Source organism: Saccopteryx leptura, chromosome 3 (assembly GCF_036850995.1).
Source record: "Saccopteryx leptura isolate mSacLep1 chromosome 3, mSacLep1_pri_phased_curated, whole genome shotgun sequence".
NCBI classification, from domain to species: domain Eukaryota; kingdom Metazoa; phylum Chordata; class Mammalia; order Chiroptera; family Emballonuridae; genus Saccopteryx; species Saccopteryx leptura.
Genome location: NC_089505.1, coordinates 15,710,022 through 15,732,077, shown reverse-complemented (window position 1 = coordinate 15,732,077; position 22,056 = coordinate 15,710,022). Strand labels below are relative to the sequence as shown.

At 41.9% G+C, this 22,056-nt stretch overlaps 1 protein-coding gene and 1 non-coding gene across 4 annotated transcripts in view; one reads left to right on the top strand and one right to left on the bottom strand.

Annotated features, from left to right (window-relative positions):
* PLEKHG1 (pleckstrin homology and RhoGEF domain containing G1) overlaps nucleotides 1-22,056 on the top strand; it is a 229,699-nt gene that overhangs the window by 47,329 nt on the left and 160,314 nt on the right. For 2 of the 3 annotated variants that reach the window (XM_066372992.1, XM_066372993.1), the window contains exon 2: nucleotides 12,916-12,974. The exons of the other annotated variant lie outside the window; for it this stretch is intronic. The gene's annotated coding sequence lies outside the window, so the exon portion shown is untranslated. The remainder of the gene's footprint in view (nucleotides 1-12,915; nucleotides 12,975-22,056) is intronic. 3 annotated transcript variants of the gene reach the window in all.
* Nucleotides 7,316-7,393, bottom strand: TRNAP-AGG (transfer RNA proline (anticodon AGG)). The gene has a single exon. It is a non-coding gene; the product is annotated as a tRNA-Pro (tRNA).

Genomic DNA, 22,056 nt, shown 5'->3' with positions numbered 1-22,056 from the left:
TGTTTCAGACCTTAATAAAGTATTGTTCTTGACAATGATGATCTTGACAGATGATCTTGGATTGCTTAGAATTTTTCTTTTCCAGGATCCAACACTTCTTTAATATTTAGATAAAATATAGCATTACTGTTTTTCACCAATATGCCAGCTTCAACTAAGTTGCCTATCTTGGTTCCTTGGAACAATTTAGTCTGTCTACCTTCTTATGCTCTCCTGCTGATTTTGAATGTCTTTCCCGCCATCTCCCAACTCCCCTCTGATTGTCCTCCCTCCACCCATTTACACAGGGGTCCTGGGACCACCCCGCCCCCCCAACCAGAAGAGCCTCCCTTTCTCATAACCTTCACTGAACTTTGTTTAACCCTTTCTTGTCGTTGCCTCTCCCTCTCTCTTGCTGAGGGTCACCACAACTAGAGTAGGATTTCTAAAATGAAAGTAAATAAGGGTGTCAAGAGGACAAGAAAATTCTTAAGCACGGGAGAAAGAAAGTGGGGAGTTCTGGTCGCCAGGTAGAAGTTGCCCCTTGTCGGTCGGGTACCTAGTGTGTAAAAATCGCTAATCATTGCTTAAGGGCGATTTCTATCTCTTACCTAGAAACTTAATTGGACTGAAACTTAAATTTTCAAATTATTTTATTTCCCAAAATTCTAATTAACAATTAGTCAATAGATGACCAGAATAGAAACTATTAAAATTCTCTTCATGTAGCAGAGAATGGAATTATATAACCTGCATACATTCCTGAAATTTCTTTGTGGCTTGGCTTCAGTAAATTACTACTTTACATACAGCTTTTAAAATATATTTAGACTTAAGTTTAAAGGGTGAGAACCACTTGTGTAAACATCATTGAATACCATTCTTTTAATGAATGGGGTGATGTTATTTATATTCTTTCTTCACTTCCTCTGGAAAGCCCATTTCTTTGGAGAAGGCTTCAGCTTACATTGTACTCCCCTTGAAAAGTGAAAGGAATTCACTTTAGTATATTTTAACTCAACCACAAAATTCTCACTGTTGCTACTGAGAAGTGCTTAGACCAAATCTCCGTGACAGGTATGTTTAGGGGCTTAGAACATCCTTATTCTGTTTATGATTTAATAGAGCAAAATCTTTCTCTTTTTCTGAAAAACAGTTTTCAAGTTGGCATTTCAGTGAAGTGGAGAGTGAGGCAGGAACCCTTCACTCTCTCGATGGTGAGGGGTTTCCCGGGCTGGGCTGAGGGGCCCGGGTTCATCCGGACAGCAGTCCAGGGACCTTGTGAGGGATTGAAGCAAAGAAGTCACGTGATCATCTTTGTCATGTAGCGGACAGGATGGCAGTAGGACTGGAGGCAGACCAGAGGGGTGGTTGTGCTACAGTCCATGTCAGAAAGTGATGAAGCCATGGACTAAGGCAGGAGAAATGGGTCCTGTCCAAGTCTAGGTTTTTATTCTGGATGAACTGTGCTGCCATTAGACTCATTTACTGGGTGTTTTAGGATCATTTAACCCTTTCAGAGCTAGAGGCCACCTTGGAAGTTCTTATGAAATGTAGTCATTTTATAAATGGCCAAACCTAAGGTCTAAAGGAAAGAAGTGATTGATTCCTCCAAGTCCAACAACTCATTTTTTAGCAGAGTTTGGCCTTGGACCCAATTCTCCTGATTTTTTTAAATTTAATTTTAGATTTTTATTTATTCATTTTTAGAGAGAGAGAGAGAGAAAGCAGAGGGAGGAGCAGGAAACATCAACTCCCATTTGTGCCTTGACTAGGCAAGCTCAGGGTCTCGAACCAGCGACCTCATTGTTCCAGGTCAATGCTTCATCTACTGCACCTCCACTGGTCAGGCCCAAGTCTCCTGATTCTAAAGCCAAGGCCCTCCCTCTGACACCACCCACCTGTCCTACATGCTCTCCGCTAAGCGCATGCCCAGGCCAATGTCCCACCTAAGGCACTATCACCTAGTGGTTGATTACACAGAGTGTGATATTGAAAGACTATTTTTCTCTAGTCAGCCGTGCCTGACTCTTGCAGATGACATAATTCTAGTCCTCCTTGATCTTCCCAGCTACACCTTCCTACCTACCACATTCAGAAGATGATATTGTCAATTACTTCCCAGAGAAAATAGAAGTCAGCCAAGAACACACTGGCTACTTATTGCCTGCCTCAAAATCCAATAACTATCACCTACCTGCCCCTTGTTGTAACAGTGAAAGTATCCCGCCTTTACTTAACGCTGGGCCCTGAGTTCTGGGCCCCAGTTACCCTGTCTTATTTCAGGGATACTTTTGATCATTTTCCATATTCCAGAATTTCTAGTCCCTTCCCTGAAAGATCTGTCCTGTCTGCATTTATCATCTGGACTCACCGTGCTTAGCATGCCTATCCAGTGAGCACGTTGCACTCAGTTATTCATTTAATAATTATTTGCAAGCGGCCACCATGTGCTGAGCTTGGGAAGTCTGCTGTGCACAAAAAGGAGGCACACGTGGGCTATATTGGGGGCACAGATGTTCAACATCGGTACTTGCTGAACATCAAGGTTGAGAAATACAATTCTAATTTTATGGCAGTCGGTGGTATATTCTAGTTTTTTTTGTCAGTACTGTGTTTCAGGTACATACTGACATCTGTGGCAGTATGTTCTCTCTAGCATATCTGAGTGTGACAAAAGTCCCATCCTTTGCCCTCGGTTTTATACTCAAGTATCTGGGCTAGAAATGTACAGAAACAGAATCTGAAGAAATGTTTTATCTGCTCATGGTGCGGGAAACTAGGACCCACACATGTACTCTACACAAAATTAATTATTAAATAATAAACCATATTTTGCCTACATTTTGCTTCTCTTTATTTAAATTAATTTATTTTTTAAATTTATTGTGTTGATATGGTTTCAAATGTCCCACTCAATATAACCACACCATCTACAAACCATATTTAAGATAGTCTAAACTTGCAAGTTAGACTGAAGAAAATCATAGTCCTTTTCTGTGAAGGAAACCAAAAACATTATGCAGAAAAGATGATCTGTTACGTTCAGACTCCCTGAACTATTTTTTTTTAATGGTATCCACATTAAGTTTGAACCTTATAAATCAGAAAAATAAATGTGCGAGCACAACTGCATATGCTAATGACACGTTGAATAAAGAGAAATACCGTTTTCTCCGGGATAGATCGAAAATGACAGGGTTTCTTTGCACATGTCAGTTACCACCCTCCTCTGTTCCTCAGGGGCTACTTCATTCCATTTTAGCATTTCCCCTCCTTGGAGAAGTAAAAACAGACCACATTAGCAAAACCAGAGATTTCCAGGAAGTAGGGTTGCCGTGACGGCGAGGACCGTGTATGAATAAATCACTGTTCGGCGAGAACTGTAAAATGTTTTATTGGAAACCTACCCCCCGTATTTATGTTTCCTTTTCTCCCCTGAACCTGAAAGCTCATTGGAATATTCTCAAGACAGATGTTAAATAAAAATCCTGTGATATATTTGGTAGTTCATTTTTTAAAAACTGTTGTGTCAAAGCCTATTTTTCTTGACTGATGTGGAAACGTTTAAAAAAAAGAGGTCTTCAGTGAAAGGAAATTACCTTTCCAAATATAATAAAGTGATGTAACAGGTTTTTTTTCCACATGTCGCTTGAATAACAGCAGTGTTTTTGCAGAAGCCTGGTTATTTATTTATTTATTTATTCATTTGCTTGTTTGTTTGTTTATTTATTTTGAAGGTCTGGCATGAAAAACAATCAATAACTTTGCCATTAAACTAACAGGCAATCACAAATTCCGATTTCTAAAGCTAATCACATACTCCGATTTCTAAAGCTGTCTCTCAGACTGCTGCGTTATTAAATAACTAGCATAAGAAAAGTGGTATCTTCCGTTTCCTTTTACGAAAATCTATTGTACTTCTGAGACAGCCTAACATGAAAAACCACAGCCATCTGAATTCTGCTCGTTTTAGGGAGTTTCACTTTATTCATTGACATTGTTCACTTTTGCTGCTTGCTAACACATCCATGTTGCTTAGCGTTATTAATCTAGGTTGAAAGAAGCTCTCGGACTCTCATCTATAAAAGGTGTTGCTTATAATTTTTTTTTGCTTAGAAGTGTTCATCATTTCTGTAGCTTCGTCCATTTTATTAAATACTGAACTTGCTAAAACCTTAATTTTCATAGTCATCTTTCTTCTCCTTATTTCTATCTGGACTTGAGGATCTTTGGAAAGTCTTGCCTTACCCATAATATCCGTCCACTGGTGATGTCAGCAGTGAAGAACAGCACCAGGGACCAGACCTGTAGAATCAGACCGGACCTTGTTTCAGCGACCTCGGTACTTGAATTCTAGCTAAGAAAGAATTCAAAGACAAGGCTCAAGCTATAAGAGAAGGTTTATTTAGAAAGTCACAAAGGTAGAAGAAGTGAGCTATAGAAGAAATGGGCTCAGGACGTAATGGGCCTGGGAGAAAAGAGGAGGGAGAAGAGAAAGGCGCTAGTGTGCTCCCAGGAGGGAGAGCGAGCTGGGTCTTCCATCCTAAGGGCTTTTAAGGGTAGACATTTCAGGGGAGGTCCCAGGGGAGGATCTCAAGAAACTGTGCATCAGCTCTCCAGGTGTGTCCTTTCAGAGTCATGGTTTCCACTGATTGGTCGGCACCAGGGCACGGGTCGTTGGTCAGAGCAGATGATCCTGAGGTCAGCCATGGCTTCGCTTGTCTGGTTTTGCTGCGTTTCTGGGCCCGGAGCTGAAACACAGCTGAGGTCAAGATGTATTTGATGGGGTCAGAGCCTCATTGTCCTGGGGGCTTAATGCTTAAGGGCTATTCCCCTATCCCCCTCCCCTTTTTCCCCCTCTAAGAGGGTTTAACATGCATGATTAGCAACATGCCGGGGGAGGAAAGGTGAAAGGGGTTCAGAACCATGTGAACAGTTACATGAAAAGTTAGGGGGTCTAAACCACATGACCGGCGATATGCTAGGGGAGGAAAGGGTACCCTGAGGGTGAGGTTCTTGTTCCCCTGTTTTCCCTGTTGCCAGGCACCCAGGTCTTTCTGCCCTGGGGACCTCTGTGCAGGGCCCATCGTCCTTGCTCATTCCTGTCTCTCTAACTGTCTACCACAGTGTGTGACTAAGCCCCCAATTTTAATATTTGAGTTGTGTTCTTTTTTATTCTTTTAAGAGCACACTGTATCACTGAAGCCGCCTCTGGACATGGTCGCTGGCTAAATCTGTGACCCTCCCCCCACCCCCATGCCCACCCCACTGGCTGCAGGTTCCCTAAGGGGAAGGACTGTGTCTGTCCTAAGTCACTGCTTGGTCCTCAGTCCCCATGCCTGGTTCACCGTTGGTGCTCTGACACTAGATGCATTCCAGGCATTTTGAGAGTGGCAGAGATTGCTTGAGTGATAGGGAAGTGAGTTAAGAAAGTATTGATAACTATGTTTTAGCACTTGTGATGTAGCCACCATCCAACCTGTTCATTAATATACCTTCCTTCAAAGTCTGCTGTCTTCGGCAGAGGCTTGGCGATTTTCTTTGTAACTCTAGCGTGTTAACAGCACTCGAATGTACATCATTCATTCAAGAAACATTCACTATTTCTCATTTTTGCCTAGTGCATCTCCAGTATTGAAAAACAAAGGAAAATGGTGCTGGAGTGCCCCATTCTAATTGGCCAGCTTTTCTTATTAAGAGGCCCACTTTGCTTTTATATTTTTAAGAATAAGAAAGAGAAGAACCTACAGAGGAATATAAGGAACAAGCCACCTACTGGAACTTTTCATCTCTGATGAAGTACTAGATTTAACAATACTATGTCACTTAATTCTGCCAACTAGTAGTCTATTTTAAAAAACTAAACAAATGAGAAATGGCAAAGTCTAAGGTCTGGGCCATGAAAATCTGGTATCGCAGTGTTGTTATTGCCTGTCTGCTGTGGGGTTCTTTTTTTAAAAAAAAAAAATCACAGCTAGCCTGACCAGGCAGTGGCACAGTTTATAGAGTGTTGGACTGGGATGCGAAGGATCCAGGTTCAAAACCCCGAGGTTGTCGGCTTGAGCGTGGGCTCATCCAGCTTGAGTGCAGGCTCACCAGCTTGAGCACGGGGTAGCTAGCTTGAGCATGGGATCATAGACATGACCCCATGGTCGCTGGTTCGAGCCCAAAGGCCCTTAGCTTGAAGCCCAAGGTCACTGGCTTGAGCCCAAGATCACTGGTTTGTGCAAGGGGTCACTCACTCTGCTATAAGCCCCCCCCCCCCAGTCAAGGCACATATGAGAAAGCAATCAATGAAAAACTAAGGTGCTGCAACGAAGAATTGGTGCTTCTCATCTCCCTTCCTGTCTGTCTGTGCCTATCTCTCCCTTTCTCTGACTCTCTCTCTGTCAGAAAAAAAAAATCAGAGCCAATTTGCCATGAAATATATATAGTCCAGGTTTGGGAAGCATCCAGAATCAGCCTTCATATCTTAATAATGTATGAAGAACTTTAATTCATTCTACACCTAGTACTGCTGTGTGAACCTGTGGAACCCAAAAACTGATAAACTGATTCAAACTAAAAACTGAACTTGTCTTAAACACTCAACTCATTTCATAAATATTGTTTCTGTGCAGCATTCGGTCAGCGCCTCAGTAAGGGGGCAGACCCAAGGTCACATCGGATTGAGTGGGTACAACCTTCATTTTGACAGATTTTCCCTAAGATATCTGTTAAAACGCCACTGAAAACAGTTCAACGTATTAAAAATTGCTGATGTATGTAGTTTTTCTAAGAACATGTTCATTTTGTAACACGAGATGCATTCCTCAGAGACACCGTGACTTATTCTGTAACCCTGTGCGTGGCACAGTGCCTGGCACACATCAGACACTCACTGTGTAATTTGATCAAATTATGGGTACAACTAGTGTTTTTGCTGGTTAGAAAACCAATGAATACTAGCTATTGAAAGATCTGTACCCCTTCTCCATAGCCTCCTCTCCTAAATTCTAAGGGTTTTTTTGTTTTGTTTTGTTTTTTGCATTTTTCTGAAGCTGGAAACAGGGAGAGACAGTCAGACAGACTCCCGCATGCGCCCGACCGGGATCCACCCGGCACGCCCACCAGGGGTGACGCTCTGCCCACCAGGGGGCGATGCTCTGCCCATCCTGGGCGTCACCATGTTGCGACCAGAGCCACTCTAGCGCCTGAGGCAGAGGCCACAGAGCCATCCCCAGCGCCCGGGCCATCTTTGCTCCAATGGAGCCTTGGCTGCAGGAGGGGAAGAGAGAGACAGAGAGGAAGGCGTGGCGGAGGGGTGCAGAAGCAAATGGGCGCTTCTCCTGTGTGCCCTGGCCGGGAATCGAACCCGGGTCCTCCGCACCCTAGGCCGACGCTCTACCGCTGAGAGCCAACTGGCCAGGGCTAAGGTTTTGTTTTTTTTAAGTGGTTAAGACCCACTGGTTTTCTTTTGAAACAAGAAATGGTCAATTAGAGATATCAAATTAGAAGTAGAAATTGACTTGATTTTGTAAGAAAGTTATAGAGTGTTTTGAGGTCTCTAGAATAGAAATGTGTCTATACTTAATAGGGTCCTAAATACTCATTGAATTAATAAATAAGAAACCAAGTCTGCCTGACCAGGCAGTGGCGCAATGGAAAGAGCATTGGCCTGGGATGCCGAGGACCCAGGTTCAAAACCCTAAGGTTACTGGCTTGAGTGTGGGCTCATCTGGCTTGAGTGCGGGCTCATCAGCTTGAGTGCCAGGTTGCTGGCTTGAGCATGGGATCTTAGACATGACCCCATGGTCGGTGGCTTGAGCCCAGAGGTCACTGGCTTGAAGTTTAAGGTCGTTGGCTTGAGCCCAAGGGTGTCACTGACTTGGCTGGAGCCCCCCAGTGGGGCTAGAATTTATACAGAGCAAAGATCCAGAAATAGCCAAAAGAATCTAGAAAAAGGAACAGGTAGGAGAAATTTAGAGATGTTATTTATATTGTTATAAAGCCGTAGGAATTTAGACAATGAGGTTTTCGCAACTTTTATAGTATCACATTGGCCATGATAGGGAGCAAAAGGAAATCTCATATACTGTGGGTAGAATTGTAAATCAGTGCAATTACTCTTGAAAAAAATGTTGACATTACCCAATAAAGTCCAACATGTGTAAGATGAACAAGCCAGCAGTTCCAATTCAAGTAAATACAAGGTAGAAACATGAAATCCCAGCCATGTAAACACTGCTTTTAATAGAGGAAAAATGGAAACAATCTAAAGGTTCAACAGTAGAACATGCAGATATACCACAAAGTATCCAATGAAATACCATCAGTGCAAACAATTGCACTACACAGTCAGCAAAGCAACATGGAGCAATCTCACAGACATAATATTGAGTGGACAAAAAGCAAGTCACATTGGTGCATGTGTAAGCTTATTTCTTGCTTCAAAAGCACACAATTTATTAATGTGAGATTCCTCCTTGTTTGCTAATTTCAGGCCCTACCAGTTTGCAGGATGGCTAGAGCAGCTCTGGCCTCTAAATTCTCTTATTTGTGTCTTGAAAGAACAGGAAGAGTAATTTTAATAAAATACCCCCAATTAGGACTCACTGGTCCTGATTGGTCCGGCTTGAGCCATGTGCCTGTCCATGAACCAATCACAGTAATCAGGGAGGTGAGACATGATGAATGGCTTAGCTTAATTGATGTCATTCAGAGCTCATGGGCTGGGAGTTGGGACAGGGGGAGGGAAACACTGGTATGGTTGCCCGAAGGAGGGTAGTCCGACATCGAGTTTCTAAAATAACAGATGATATTACTCCGCCTGCTTTGAACCACCAGTTTAAGAAGGTTTACTAGCTGTTGTTACTTGCTCATGATCTAGGAAGGAGTTGAGGCAGCTCAAAGGAGGGCAGGGAGAAGCCAGAACGTGGTTTTTGTGGTGCGGTTGACCTGGGTTACCCAGCAATCAGAATGGACACATGTGGAGGGAGGGTAACCCAAGGTGGCAGGGATGGGGCGGAAGCAGGATTCTAGTCCACAGAGATTCCTTTTGGGTTTTACGTGATCAAATTGTGTATCCTCTCAAAAATACTCACTTTGCTTTTGTCTACTTGACCATTTGTGTTACTGATTTTATTTATTTATTTTTTTCATTTTTCTGAAGCTGGAAACAGGGAGAGACAGTCTGACAGACTCCTGCAAGCACCCGACCGGGATCCACCCGGCACGCCCACCAGGGGCTACGCTCTGCCCACCAGGGGGCGATGCTCTGCCCATCCTGGGCGTCGCCATGTTGAAGAGAGAGACAGAGAGGAAGGCGCGGCGGAGGGGTGGAGAAGCAAATGGGCGCTTCTCCTGTGTGCCCTGGCTGGGAATCGAACCCGGGTCCTCCGCACGCTAGGCCGACGCTCTACCGCTGAGCCAACCGGCCAGGGCTGTGTTACTGATTTTAAAGAGTACTTTTAGATACTCATGGGAGGAACATTCGGAGATTTGCCATCCTTTCGCTGTATTACTAACAATATTATAGTGTGCATTGGTTTAGTCTTGCGATTTCTCGTAGCCTCTCATGTGGATTTCCACCCTCACTTGGTTTTTTCTACGAATTTCATGTGTTTTACCTAAGAAATAAAGGTAACAAATTTTGTGCTTACAAACAAATCTTAAGGTTTCCTATATTTCAAATAGTAGACATTTTAGATAAGATATTTATACTTTGGCTATTTTCATAGTCCTTATCATAAGTAGAAGTGCTATTTTTTAAAATCAGCCATGACTTTTAAATCTAAACAACACCAGTTCAGGCCATTAGAAACTGTTTTTACCTAGTTCCTGGTTATGATGGTCCTCTAAATGCTAACTAACAAGGCTTTTATTTTGTCCTCCATATGAACAGCAAAGTTGGGCTCTTTTGTGGGTAGTTTTTGTTAACATTCATTTTGGAATATCTAGAATTGATCCCATAGTTATTGTCAGAGACACAAAGCTTTTAGTCTCTCTCTGCACTCTGTTGTCTAAAATTAAGAATAAGCTAATTTTAGACATTGGAGCTAAAAGGACATGGTGACATATTGGATTTGTATCCCTTTTTTTACAAAACCAACCCTGACATTTTTATTTATTTTTATTCTCAAAAGCACATTAGTTGTGTTTTGTCTGCATAGCTTATTTTAAACATCACCTTGCATACACTTCAGACTATAAGGTTAGCACTATTCTCGGCCAAAAGCAATAAAACGTGACCTATTTTTACCAAGATTCAGTGAAGCACAGTCAGCATTTTCTTTTCTCAAATATAACATCAATGGCTATTTATAACATCCCCCCAACTTTCAAAAGGTGGGTTTTTTTTATATAAAAGTCTATTTTTATTTGATGTCCTAAGTATGACGTATTAGCGGATTTTACGCTTAAGGCCGGATAATCAAATATTCTTAATGTGGGGTGTGTGTGTGTGTGTGTGTGTGCGTGTGTGTGTGTGTGTTTAAAATCCTATCTTGAATTTATAGAACAGCCTCAGAGCCCCTCAAGTATTCACCTATAAATAAGCATCACTGTAAAAGCTCTCTTGCTCTTCTCGTATTCCTATAATGGTAGTGCACTTTCTACAGACCAAAAATATAAATTCATTGGTTTACCTCATATTGAATTTCCTGGCTAAATGATACTGTTTCCCCCTTTTTGTAAAAGTATATTTGTACTTTTCATTTCTCATGAGGAAAGAAAGCATTATCCTACAGTTTCCTTATATATTTTGTATAGAGATCCTTTATCACAAGCATAATTTTGTTTAATATCTATTTTCAGGCTCTCCATTTTCATCTATTTATGACTAGTCATTGCTGCCACTGGATGAAAAAAACATTGCTGTTTACATATTATTTTCTCAAATTATCTTACAGCACCTTTACTATTTCCAGTTGGGTATGTTTCAGACAGTTCTCTAGAGTTTTCTAGGTATTCAACCTTGTCACCTGCTGATGGTGGTGATTTAGTTCGTTTGTGTCCTCTTACTATTGCATTGTGAGCATCTTTTATTTCATTCTGACTTTTTAATAAAATCGTCTATTGGTTTTAGATCTTTTAAAAAATAATGGTAGGTGATCTTTCTATTTCTAGGTTACTAAGAGACCTTCAGATATCAGGGCTGAGTTTATCACATGCCATTGTACCATTTTGAAAATATGAATATGTATTGATCTCTTGTGACCTATTGATGATGCATAGCAGATCTACTTATAGAGTGTTTCTAGAATAAGCTCAATATATATTATTCTATTATTATTTTTCTATACTAGAAATTGAGTTTTCTGAGCACTTTATTAGTACTCTTTTGTTTTATTTAAGTCAAACAAGCCTCTTACACCTTTTTTCTCTCTTTATGTCTTATCGGATTTAGTTATCAGTCTTGTGCTAGCTTCATCAAAGAAAGGAGCCTCATTTGTTCAAATTCTGAAAGCTCTTTATGTGGTTTGGGAATAATCTAATCCTTGAGTCTAAACTATATTTTTGGTTCAATTTTAATAATTAAATATGACCTTAGAAAACTATTTCCATGGAGATGTTTAAATTTATTCACAAGGAGATATTTAAATTTATTCACAAACTTGTGAATAAATTTATATAGCACTTTTTAAAATTTTTTAATCTCTTTCATGCCTGTGATGTATTCCTATAATAGTTCTGGTTTCATGTTGGATTTTATTACTAGATTTGCCTGAAATTCATCTACAAGTTATTTCATTCTTTAATGAACCAGCTACTACTTTTAAATATAAAAGTGCCAGATCACTGCTTGTATTTCAAGTTCTGCCTTTCTTATATTTATTGCTGATTTTCAACTTTACTGAGTTTATGAATTTAGTTTATTTCTTTGTTCTCTCAAATTAAAAAGAAGATGAAACTACCTCTTTTACTCCCATATACAAAATGCAACTGGCTTGCTCGTTTCCATACATTTGATGACATGACCTAGGATTTCAGACTTAAATAGGGCTAATTAGTCTAGTAAATTTCTTAATTTAATTTATTTCAAAAACTTTGAAAGTTTGCACTTAATTTGGACAATTGTTAGAATAATTAGCATACTTGATTCTTCTTTATCTGCTTTTAATGCTGTCCACCAGTACTACTCGGGGACTACTTTTTTTACTCTTCACTTTTTATTTTGATTTATTCATCAGTAACTGGAATATTTTAATAACTTTTCATGAAGATACCCAGCTGATAAATGTTAGGCACATTTGTTTGTTCTTTTAAAGTCTACAAGCATTAAAATGTATATGCTTTTTTCCTTTTCAAAAATAGTGACCAGAAAAAAAAAACAGCAACCCCCAAATTTTACCAGATGTAAACATCACCCCCATGAACATCTATGCTCCTTACCCCAGCTACCTTGCGAAAATGTAAGGTGAGAGGAATTATGGGATACAGCCATGGAGAATAGAGTAGAGTAGCCATGGCCTTAGAAAGTTGTTCCATCCTGTGGAGGACTTGTGTTTTGGAGATAGGGATACGATGGTTGAGACTAAGCGAAGTAGTTCATTTTCTTTCCACTCCTCATGGTTTCATTCCTCCAGGTAGGGGAAATTCTTCCTGGCATCTGGCAAGTCAATGAACTTAGTTATTAAGTGCTGTTGAAAGTTCAGATCTCTTTTGAATTCTCTGAATATTTCAAGGGAAGGAGAAAAATCAAAGATTGGACAGCAGTAACTTTCTAATATCATATCCTGTAAGGTTTTTTTAAATTAAATTATTTATGCTTATTGTTTTAGAGGTTCTTATAGGCTAATAACATAGGTGTGGCATTTTCCTGGGGAAATTTTGGCCTTTGTGAATCCAACCTTCCATTTGCTACTTAAAATGAGCCCTGATTCTCATCCATGTGGAGAAGTAATATATATAAGTTTTACTTTTAGCAACTTGCTCTTTGTGTTCCCACAACAGGTGAAGACGGGTATCAGGAGTCCGTGGGTGATGACACCGAAGAGGCTGCAGCTATAAAAGTGAGCTGTTTTCATTTTCTGCCATTGACTATGAACCATGTTAGAAAGTTAATGTGCTCAAAGTTTAGGTTTGTTAGGTATTTTTGTGTGTAAGTACACTGTAGGCACAGTTTTTCTTGTTCTTAACTATTTTGTAAGAGAATAACAAATATTCTAACAACAGGGTGAATTATGAAAGAAAATGCATACTTCAAAATACATACATGAAGGATAAAGATGGAGTGAGGAAGAGAAAATGATATTTAGAGTCATTTCTTCCCATGAGCTTCTAGTTAATGAGTCAGTCTTTAGGTAATATTTTAAATGCTTCTCATTGGTCAGAAGAGTTCTTCTTGTTTTTTTTTTCTGAAGTTGGAAACGGGGAGGCAGTCAGACAGACTCCCGCATGCGCCCGACAGGGATCCACCCAGCATGCCCACCAGGGGGCGATGCTCTGCCCATCTGGGGTGTTGCTCTGTTGCAACCAGAGCCATTCTAGCACCTGAGGCGGAGGCCATGGAGCCATCCTCAGCACCCGGGCAAACTTTGCTCCAATGGAGCCTTGGCTGTGGAAGGGGAAAAAAGAGACAGAGAGGAAGGAGAGGGGGAAGGGTGGAGAAGCAGATGGGCGCTTCTCCTGTGTGCCCTGGCCGGGAATCAAACCTGGGACTCCCGTACGCCAGGCCGACGCTCTACCACTGAGCCAACCAGCCAGGGCCTTCTTTTTCTTTTTACCATCTTTTTCTTCGAGATTTAAAATCTCAATCCACTTCGGTGATGGTAGTATTTGAGAAGCCACAAAGAATGATAAAAAGGCAAAGGAAGAAAAAGGATATGACCTTTTATTAAGTTTAAGCAATTATTTTACTCTGTTTCTTTCCAAAGAACTTCAATTTATCATACTCTGATCACATTATAAGCTATTTGTCAAGACCTGAAATGTTGAACTAACATTGTTCAATTACGTATCGAATGCTTTCTAGGACAGTAGGAACATATGAAGAAACTCGGGTTGGTAGGCCTAGCATCATCACTTTTTATTTACAAGTTTATATTTTCAATTTTATACCAGGTCTTTTTGTTTAAACAAATAGTAGAACAACAACGACAACAAAAAGCTGAAGTGTTATAATGGATTAGAACTTTGTTGCTTTTAACCAGCAAAATAATAATGCTTTATTGGAATTATAAATATTTGATACACTACACTATTCTTCTTGACGTACTTAAAGTTATTACTGAGACAAATGGTATTTTAATGGAGTAAAGGTGACTTTGCTTGTGTCAGAGTTCATTGGTGTTTTGTTAACTGGTAAAACAATGGTTTTCTTACTGCACATCTTCATTACTGGCAAGAAAGTCCCAGAAGATCTTTTGCCAAACTTATGACTATAATGCTGAGTAACTTAAACCTTAAGAGTCTGTGGTTGAGAGTTGACTTATCCATTAGGCACAGTGCCCAGGGTCTCTGATGCTTTTAGTGGCCATAAAAATGTTTTAATTTTAATTTCTTTTAGAAGCAAGATAAAATGAAAACAATAGTAGTGAATTTATCATAATGAATCCAGCCTGAATTATATTTTTCTTTATACCAATGCAGTCGTAAAATATAATTTTTAATATGTTTTTATGGAAGAAAAATCCGAAGTACACAAAGCCTGAGAGTGCCACTATCAGCGGGTCACAGTCAGGCTGGCTCTACATACATAAACAAAGCCCGAGAGTGCCACCATCAGCGGGTCACAGTCGGGCTGGCTCTACATACGTACACAAAGCCCGAGAGTGCCATCGTCAGCGGGTCACAGTCAGGCTGGCTTTACATACGTACACGAAGCCCGAGAGTGCCACCGTCAGCGGGTCACAGTCGGGCTGGCTCTACATACGTACACAAAGCCCGAGAGTGCCACCATCAGCGGGTCACAGTCGGGCTGGCTCTACATACATACACAAAGCCCGAGAGTGCCACTATCAGCGGGTCACAGTCGGGCTGGCTCTACATACATACACAAAGCCCGAGAGTGCCACCGTCAGCGGGTCACAGTCGGGCTGGCTCTACATACGTACACAAAGCCCGAGAGTGCCACCGTCAGCGGGTCACAGTCGGGCTGGCTCTACATACGTACACAAAGCCCGAGAGTGCCACCGTCAGCGGGTCACAGTCGGGCTGGCTCTACATACGTACACAAAGCCCGAGAGTGCCGTCCTCAGTGGGTCACAGTCGGGCTGGCTCTACATACGTGACAGATGCAGTTACTTGAGTACTTTTTTTTTCCCCTGGAAAGGAGTAATCATTTTTATTCATAAGTGATTATCTTCTCTGTAAATGAGTTTATCGACGTGTCTGCCCACCAGTGAGATGCACGGTTCTAGCTACAAAGAAAGAAATGACATATTTTTAGGTTAGATAGCTGTGGTCCTTCATTATGTTTTTCTAGAATAAAATAACAAAGTTCTCCTCTGAAAGACCCGGTGATACTCTGCTGTGTAATGTGCTATGGAAGCCAAGGGAAGGGAAAGGAAGACTGGACTCAGGACTCCGGTCTGGACGAGCGTTTCTGCCTGAGGGCTGAGCATTCCTCCGGAAAGTGCCTCCCCGCCTCCTCGCTACTGCTGGGGTCTAGAATTTTATTTATTTCTTCCATAATTGCTGATCTATATTCTTGCGTGTATGACATTTTCAATTACTGCAACTGACCTGGTTTTGTTTGTTTCTTAAACCATGATCTAATTTTGGGGGAAATATCTTTTGTTCCCCTCCAACGGCAGTGACCATATAAACTGTGCACAGAATACCTTCTGAAAAGGCACTTGTTGATTGAAAGTAAGTGTGCTGCATGTCTGAGGGACTGCTTATTCAAAATAGGTGCCCACTCAAATAGAAACTCCCTGAGAGACAGGATCTTTGAATGTTTTGTTCGTTGCTCTATATTTCAGAAGAAGCCAGACAGACATATGAAAGAGGTGGAGATGTTTGCTGAAAGAATGAATGAGCTACCGGTAATTCCCTCCTCTGGAAGAGTCATTACTGCCTCCACCCCCAACCCCCTTCTCCACATATCAAGGCTCCAGGCCTCTGGTTTGTGGTAGTAACAGTGGAGACCGGGCACTGGAAGGGCATGTCCCCAGTCCCTGGAGAGGTGACCTTGTGCTGCTCAGTTCCCATCTTGAGACTCAATTTATCCTTTCCTCAAAAAACAGACGGTTGGGCTGGAAGGAATCGTTGTAGTCTTCTAGAACAACGACAAAAAAGATAATCCAATGACCTTATCCATCTTAGTGGTCCTCCTGGGCTCCCCTCAACCCATCCTGTCTCAGGCTGGTTCAAGCTACCCCAAGCTCCCTCTTCCCAGCACCCCTGCAAGAAAACGATCCCTGTATTTCTAGAACAGCTATTTATTTTAAATGTAAATCGCATGTTACTAAATGATAAACATCCTCACCCACCCTCCAAAGAAAAATCATGTTAGATACCTCTAAAGTGTTCTGAAATTGTTTTGGGGGTATATAAGTGAACTACCAAACTTCTAGTTCTCAGACTGGCAAGTGTCTGGACATTTATACAAAAAATATCTACAGGATACAATATAAAATGATGGTCTACCAACCTGTTACATACAAACCATAGGTAAGAGCTGTCCTCTCTGGGGAAGCAAGCCAGCGTATCCACAGGTATCACTTAATCAAATTGAGCTCCAGCTACTGAAGACCTAAGTCCAGGGGTATAAACAGAAGAAATCAACCAACAGTTAATAGTATTTGATTAGGTGGTATTAATCTACAGAAACTGTTGAAAAATCAGAACCTATTTTGCATAGTTTGTTGACCCTAGAGCAGGCATCCCCAAACTATGGCCCGGCCCGCAGGCCACATGTGGCCCCCTGAGGCCATTTATCCGGCCCCCCCGCCGCACTTCCAGAAGGGGCACCTCTTTCATTGGTGGTCAGTGAGAGGAGCACTGTATGTGGCGGCCCTCCAACCGTCTGAGGGACAGTGAACTGGCCCCTTGTGTAAAAAGTTTGGGGACCCCTGCCCTAGAGCAAGTGTCCCCAAACTATGGCCCACGGGCCGCATACGGCCCCCTGAGGCCATTTATCCGGCCCCCGCTACACTTCTGGAAGGGGCACCTCTTTCATTGGTGGTCAGTGAGAGGAGCATAGTTTCCATTGAAATACTGGTCAGTTTGTTGATTTAAATTTACTTGTTCTTTATTTTAAATATTGTATTTGTTCCCATTTTGTTTTTTTACTTTAAAATAAGATATGTGCAGTGTGCATAGGGTTTTGTTCATAGTTTTTTTTTTATAGTCCGGCCCTCCAATGGTCTGAGGGACAGTGAACTGGCCCCCTGTGTAAAAAGTTTGGGGACCCCTGCCCTAGAGGAACAGAATGCATTATTTAGGTTTTTTTTGTTGTTGGTATGATGTGTATGTGTGTGTGATTCAGCTTCAAGACTGCACTTTTGAAGTACCACTAAAAATATATACGAATACACGCACATTCAGATACTCTTAATTTTTTTTCTGAGTATCCTGGCCCCTGCATTGACTCTCAGTGCGTCCTTACCCAGGGTTTCACCTGCCCCAGTTCTCTGATGAGAGAGTGTCAGGGAGAAGCTGCCACTAGAAGTCCACAGCCTAGAGCTGTCCGAGGAGAAGAAAGATACCAAACAAATGTCCCTGGGCAAAAAGTGGGCACCAGGGTACTCAGGCATCCTGATCTTGACTGTTCTTTTTTTTATTTATTTATTTTTTTTGTATTTTTCTGAAGTTAGAAGTGGGAAGGCAGACAGACTCCCGCATGCACCCGACTGGGATCCACCCAGCATGCCCACTAGGGGGCGATGCTCTGCTCATCTGGGGCGTTGCTCCATTGCGTCTGGAGCCATTCTAGTGCCAGAGGCGGAGGCGATGGAGTCATCCTCAGCATCCGGGCCAGCTTTGCTCCAAGGGAGCCTTGGCTGCAGGAGGGGAAGAGAGAGATGGAGAGGAAGGAGAGGGAGAAGGGTGGAGAAGCAGATGGGCGCTTCTCCTATGTGCCCTGACTGGGAATCGAACCCAGGACTTCCACATGCTGGCCATCGCTCTACCGCTGAGCCAACCAGCCAGGGCCTTGACTGTTCTTGCTTGCAAATGCCAAGCCCCTTAGACAGCTGAGTGGAGGAACAGGAAAGTGAGGTGCTGTTAGTGAAGATACAGAAGCTCACAAATGGTGTTTTCCCCCTATATTTGCTTGACTAAGCGCTGCCATCATGGTGCCTTGTGGCCCCACTGTGTGCTTGTGTTCTTCTCTAGAAAGTCAGTGTCGCCCTAGTGTCTTATGCCCCTGTCTGAGGACTCTGACTGCCTCTTCATGAGCAGTTGCGGGAGGACTTCACATTGAACCCATCCCAGGTCGGTAGCTGGTTCCGAGTCAACTCAGAAGTGTGTAGTCTTGAAGCTGAGGGCTTTGTGGGATTGCAATATTGTGGCTTTTCACCCCTAAGTCTACAAACAACATGGTGAAGGCATGCTTAGGGAGGAGTCCACACTATACATCCCTTCACATGTCCTATAAGTAACCTTGCCACTGTATTCCCAGGGCCTTCTAAGTGCCTTACTTAGGGCAGATGGATTTGTTGGAAGGCAGCTAATAGAGGAATTAACCAGTGGCTACAGCATAAATTATTCATAATGTGAATAAATAAGCTGTTGTATTGAGCTAGACGTTGCTAATAATATACCCATCAGTACAAATGCCGGCACAGCGCCAGAGGACAGGGACTTGGTGCTGTGTGGAATCTTCAAGAAGTTGTTGCAATGCTTTCCCTCAGTTTCTTCTGTAACAAAATCCCTTGATGATTTCTTGACATAGTGGGATCATGGAAATTATTGTTTTTAAATAAATAATCAAAGGTGAAAAGTGCCATAATAACTAAATATTGTGGTTACCAAAAATACAGCACAAAATCATGGCATTCCGAGAAATGTACAGATTTGACTCTTAAGTATTAGGCACCTCTCCTCTGTTAAAATGTGTCTCCTATCACAGGGTTCTGGAACTTGGTTGTACAACAGTGTGAATATGCTTAACACTATTGAACTGTGCACTCAAAAATGGTTAAAAGGCCCTGGCTGGTTGGCTCAGTGGTAGAGCATTGGCCCGGTATGTGGAAGTCCCAGGTTCAATTCCCGGTCAAGGCACAAAGGAGAAGCATCCATCTGATTCTCGCTTCCTTCCCCTCTCGCTTCTCTTTCTCTCTCTCTTTCCTCCCTTCCTGCAGCCAGGGCTCAACTAGAGCAAGTTGGCCCTGGGCTCTGAGGACGGCTCCATGAGGCACTAAAAAATGGCTCGGGTCACAACAGAGCAAGGGCCCCAGATGGGCAGAGCATCGCCCCCTAGTAGGCTAGCCAGGTGGACCCCAGTCGGGGCGCATGTGGGTCTGTCTCTGCCTCCCCTCCTTTCACTAAAATAAAAGAAAAATGGTTAAGATAGTAAATTGTATGTTGTGTGTATTTTACCACAATTTAAATATTTTTAAAACTATCACTTAGAAGTTTGCATGCCTTAAGCTGGTGTAGAGACTCCACACCCATAGGGCTGGGGAGCGTGGGGGCCAGAGGGGAAGACTTCCTCCTTGTGGTTCCTTTGTGATGTCTGATGAAGGGGATGTGGAGGTCCCCAACCATTCCTAAGAGAAAAAGGACACAGGTTTAAAGAAAAATGTACGTGTTTTCTCGTGAAGGGATGGCCTTTGGAATGAGGATCCAGTTCCCATTTCTGACATTGAGTATTAGGGAATTTTCAAGACACTATATCCTCAACTTTGTGGAATTATGACAGTAGGTTTTTGTCAAAAACAAGGAGGGGGAGGGGCTGCCTGGTCAAATAAGTTTGGGGTTTAAGGAGAGTCAATGAGTTTCTTTTTCAGCAAAATCTGCCGAGCCTTTCCTGTCATGCCCTCGACAGTATGTTTCAACATGGAGGTATTAATAGCAGGGTTTCTCATACTTACTGGACCGTGGAATACCTTCTGCCACGCCACAGCAACCTGGCCCACCTACTACTTTTTTTTAACTTATTGCTATGTTGTTCCGTGGCAAGTAGTTTGGTAAATGCAGATTTAAGTCAAGTACGGGAAAGAAGAAGTAAGCAGCATGAACACAGACATCAGTTATAGAAGAAATATAAATGAACTGAAGCCATTTTGTGACCTGTCCCTGTAGGAGGAGACATACAGTAGCTCCAAGGGCGCCAACTGGGTAAGCAGCACGGGACCGCCCTCAAGTGTGCTGGTTAGGGTGTGACTCTGACCTGTGTGTCCCATCTAAAGCGTGTGGGGTGTCTTGATGCACTTAGCTAAGCCACTGGCTCAGGGATCAGCAAAGGATGACATTCAGTCATCTGAAATTCTAACGCAGAAGAAAATTTCCTTAGATCTTTTGCTATTTAAACTACTTTCTAGAAGGTGACAGAGGACAATCTGACTTTGGGTGATGGGTATGCAACATAAGTGAACGACAAGATAACCTGGACTTGTTATCTTTGAATATATGTATCCTGATTTATTGATGTTGCCCCATTAAAAATAAAATTATTAAAAAAATAATAAATAAATAAACTACTTCCAGTCTAATAACGTCGGATAGAGTCTGACGAAATCCTTACGTGACACAGTTTTGGAAAAGAAACAGCACAAATTAACTTAGCGTAGTTGTTACTGATACGGCGTTAAAAGCAATCTGTGCCAGGAAGATCATTTTATAAATGAGTGCCCACTTCATATCAAGTACTACGTATGAAGCACGAAACATTGTGGGGGGTGCAAAGGCAAGAACACAAGTGTTCTACCCTTGTAGCGACGATGGTGAATTGAGTCAGAGGAGGTAACGCGCGCACACAAATACCAGTCCCGCGAAGCAGCATGGGATAGAGTGGTACCAGAAATTTAGAGCATCGAGAGGTTAGAAATGTAATCCAACGAGATGTACCTCCTATATAAATAGTTCACTTGTGAATGTTTTATGTTTTTGAAAATAATGGTTGTTTTCTGTTGATTGGGTATAAAGTTATGAATTAAATCAAAATCATTTCATTGTTTTTCAAATCATCAATATCCTTACCTAACGTTTTCTTTGCTGGGCCTGTCATTTTCAGGGAGAGCCGTCTTGGCACTCTCCTTTGTGTTAGTAGATTGTCAATTTTTTTCTTTTATCTCTATCAGTTTTTCCTCTATATGTTTCAAAGCTGTGTTATGCTTTAGATACCTAAAGGTTAACAAGTTATTCTCTTACTAGGTAATTGTATTTTAGAAGCCACATAGAATAGCATGAAGGTTTCAGGTTTTTCACATCTGCAGCTGACAACGACCCTTGGGCAGACCTGCCAGGGACCATCTTACAGGTGTGGAAAGACCATCACGTAAAATGTCAAGAGAACCAGACGCGCTCAGAGGCACCGGCTCTGCTTTCAGCCGCAGTGGATAATGAATCTAGTGTCTGGAACAGAGAATTAGTTGTAATATTTGAGAAACTTGTAGACGTGTTGGACCAGATTCACCAAGCTTAAGAAGTCAGTTAAACAGAAGTCTCCCCTCAGCTTTCGGTAATTAAGACCCGTACTCATGTTGACAGAATAAAGCCCACCTCACCTCCCCCTATGTTCTTGACCCCTATCTTCTCTCTCATTCAGATCCCAACCATCCTATTTTCAGATGCATTTTTCAAGGTCTGCATTCTTTTGGAAATCTGTGTTTTATTATTCCCTTACACCCTCATGCCTTTCCTATGCGATAAGGAAAGCCTGTTCTGGAGAAAGATTACGTGTGTGATAGAGTTTTAGAGTTAAGTAGGGTATTAAAGCAATCATTGTGTTTTAAAATTGAGAGACACGGAGTTGCAATTGATCTTAAGGCCTGTATTAAGTAGGCTATTTTCTTTTAATATTCTTTGTCTTAGAAAAATGTGGGGTCTGGTTTCTTAAAATGTTGTAACTTCATATATATTCCTTTGATTTCTAAAGTATAGTCATGCGAAGGAAAACAGTTTAGCCATTCCACAAGGTCCTCATAAATGGAATATTATAGCAACCAGGCTCTCAGGCAAATGATTGCCAAATTGTTTTTGTCT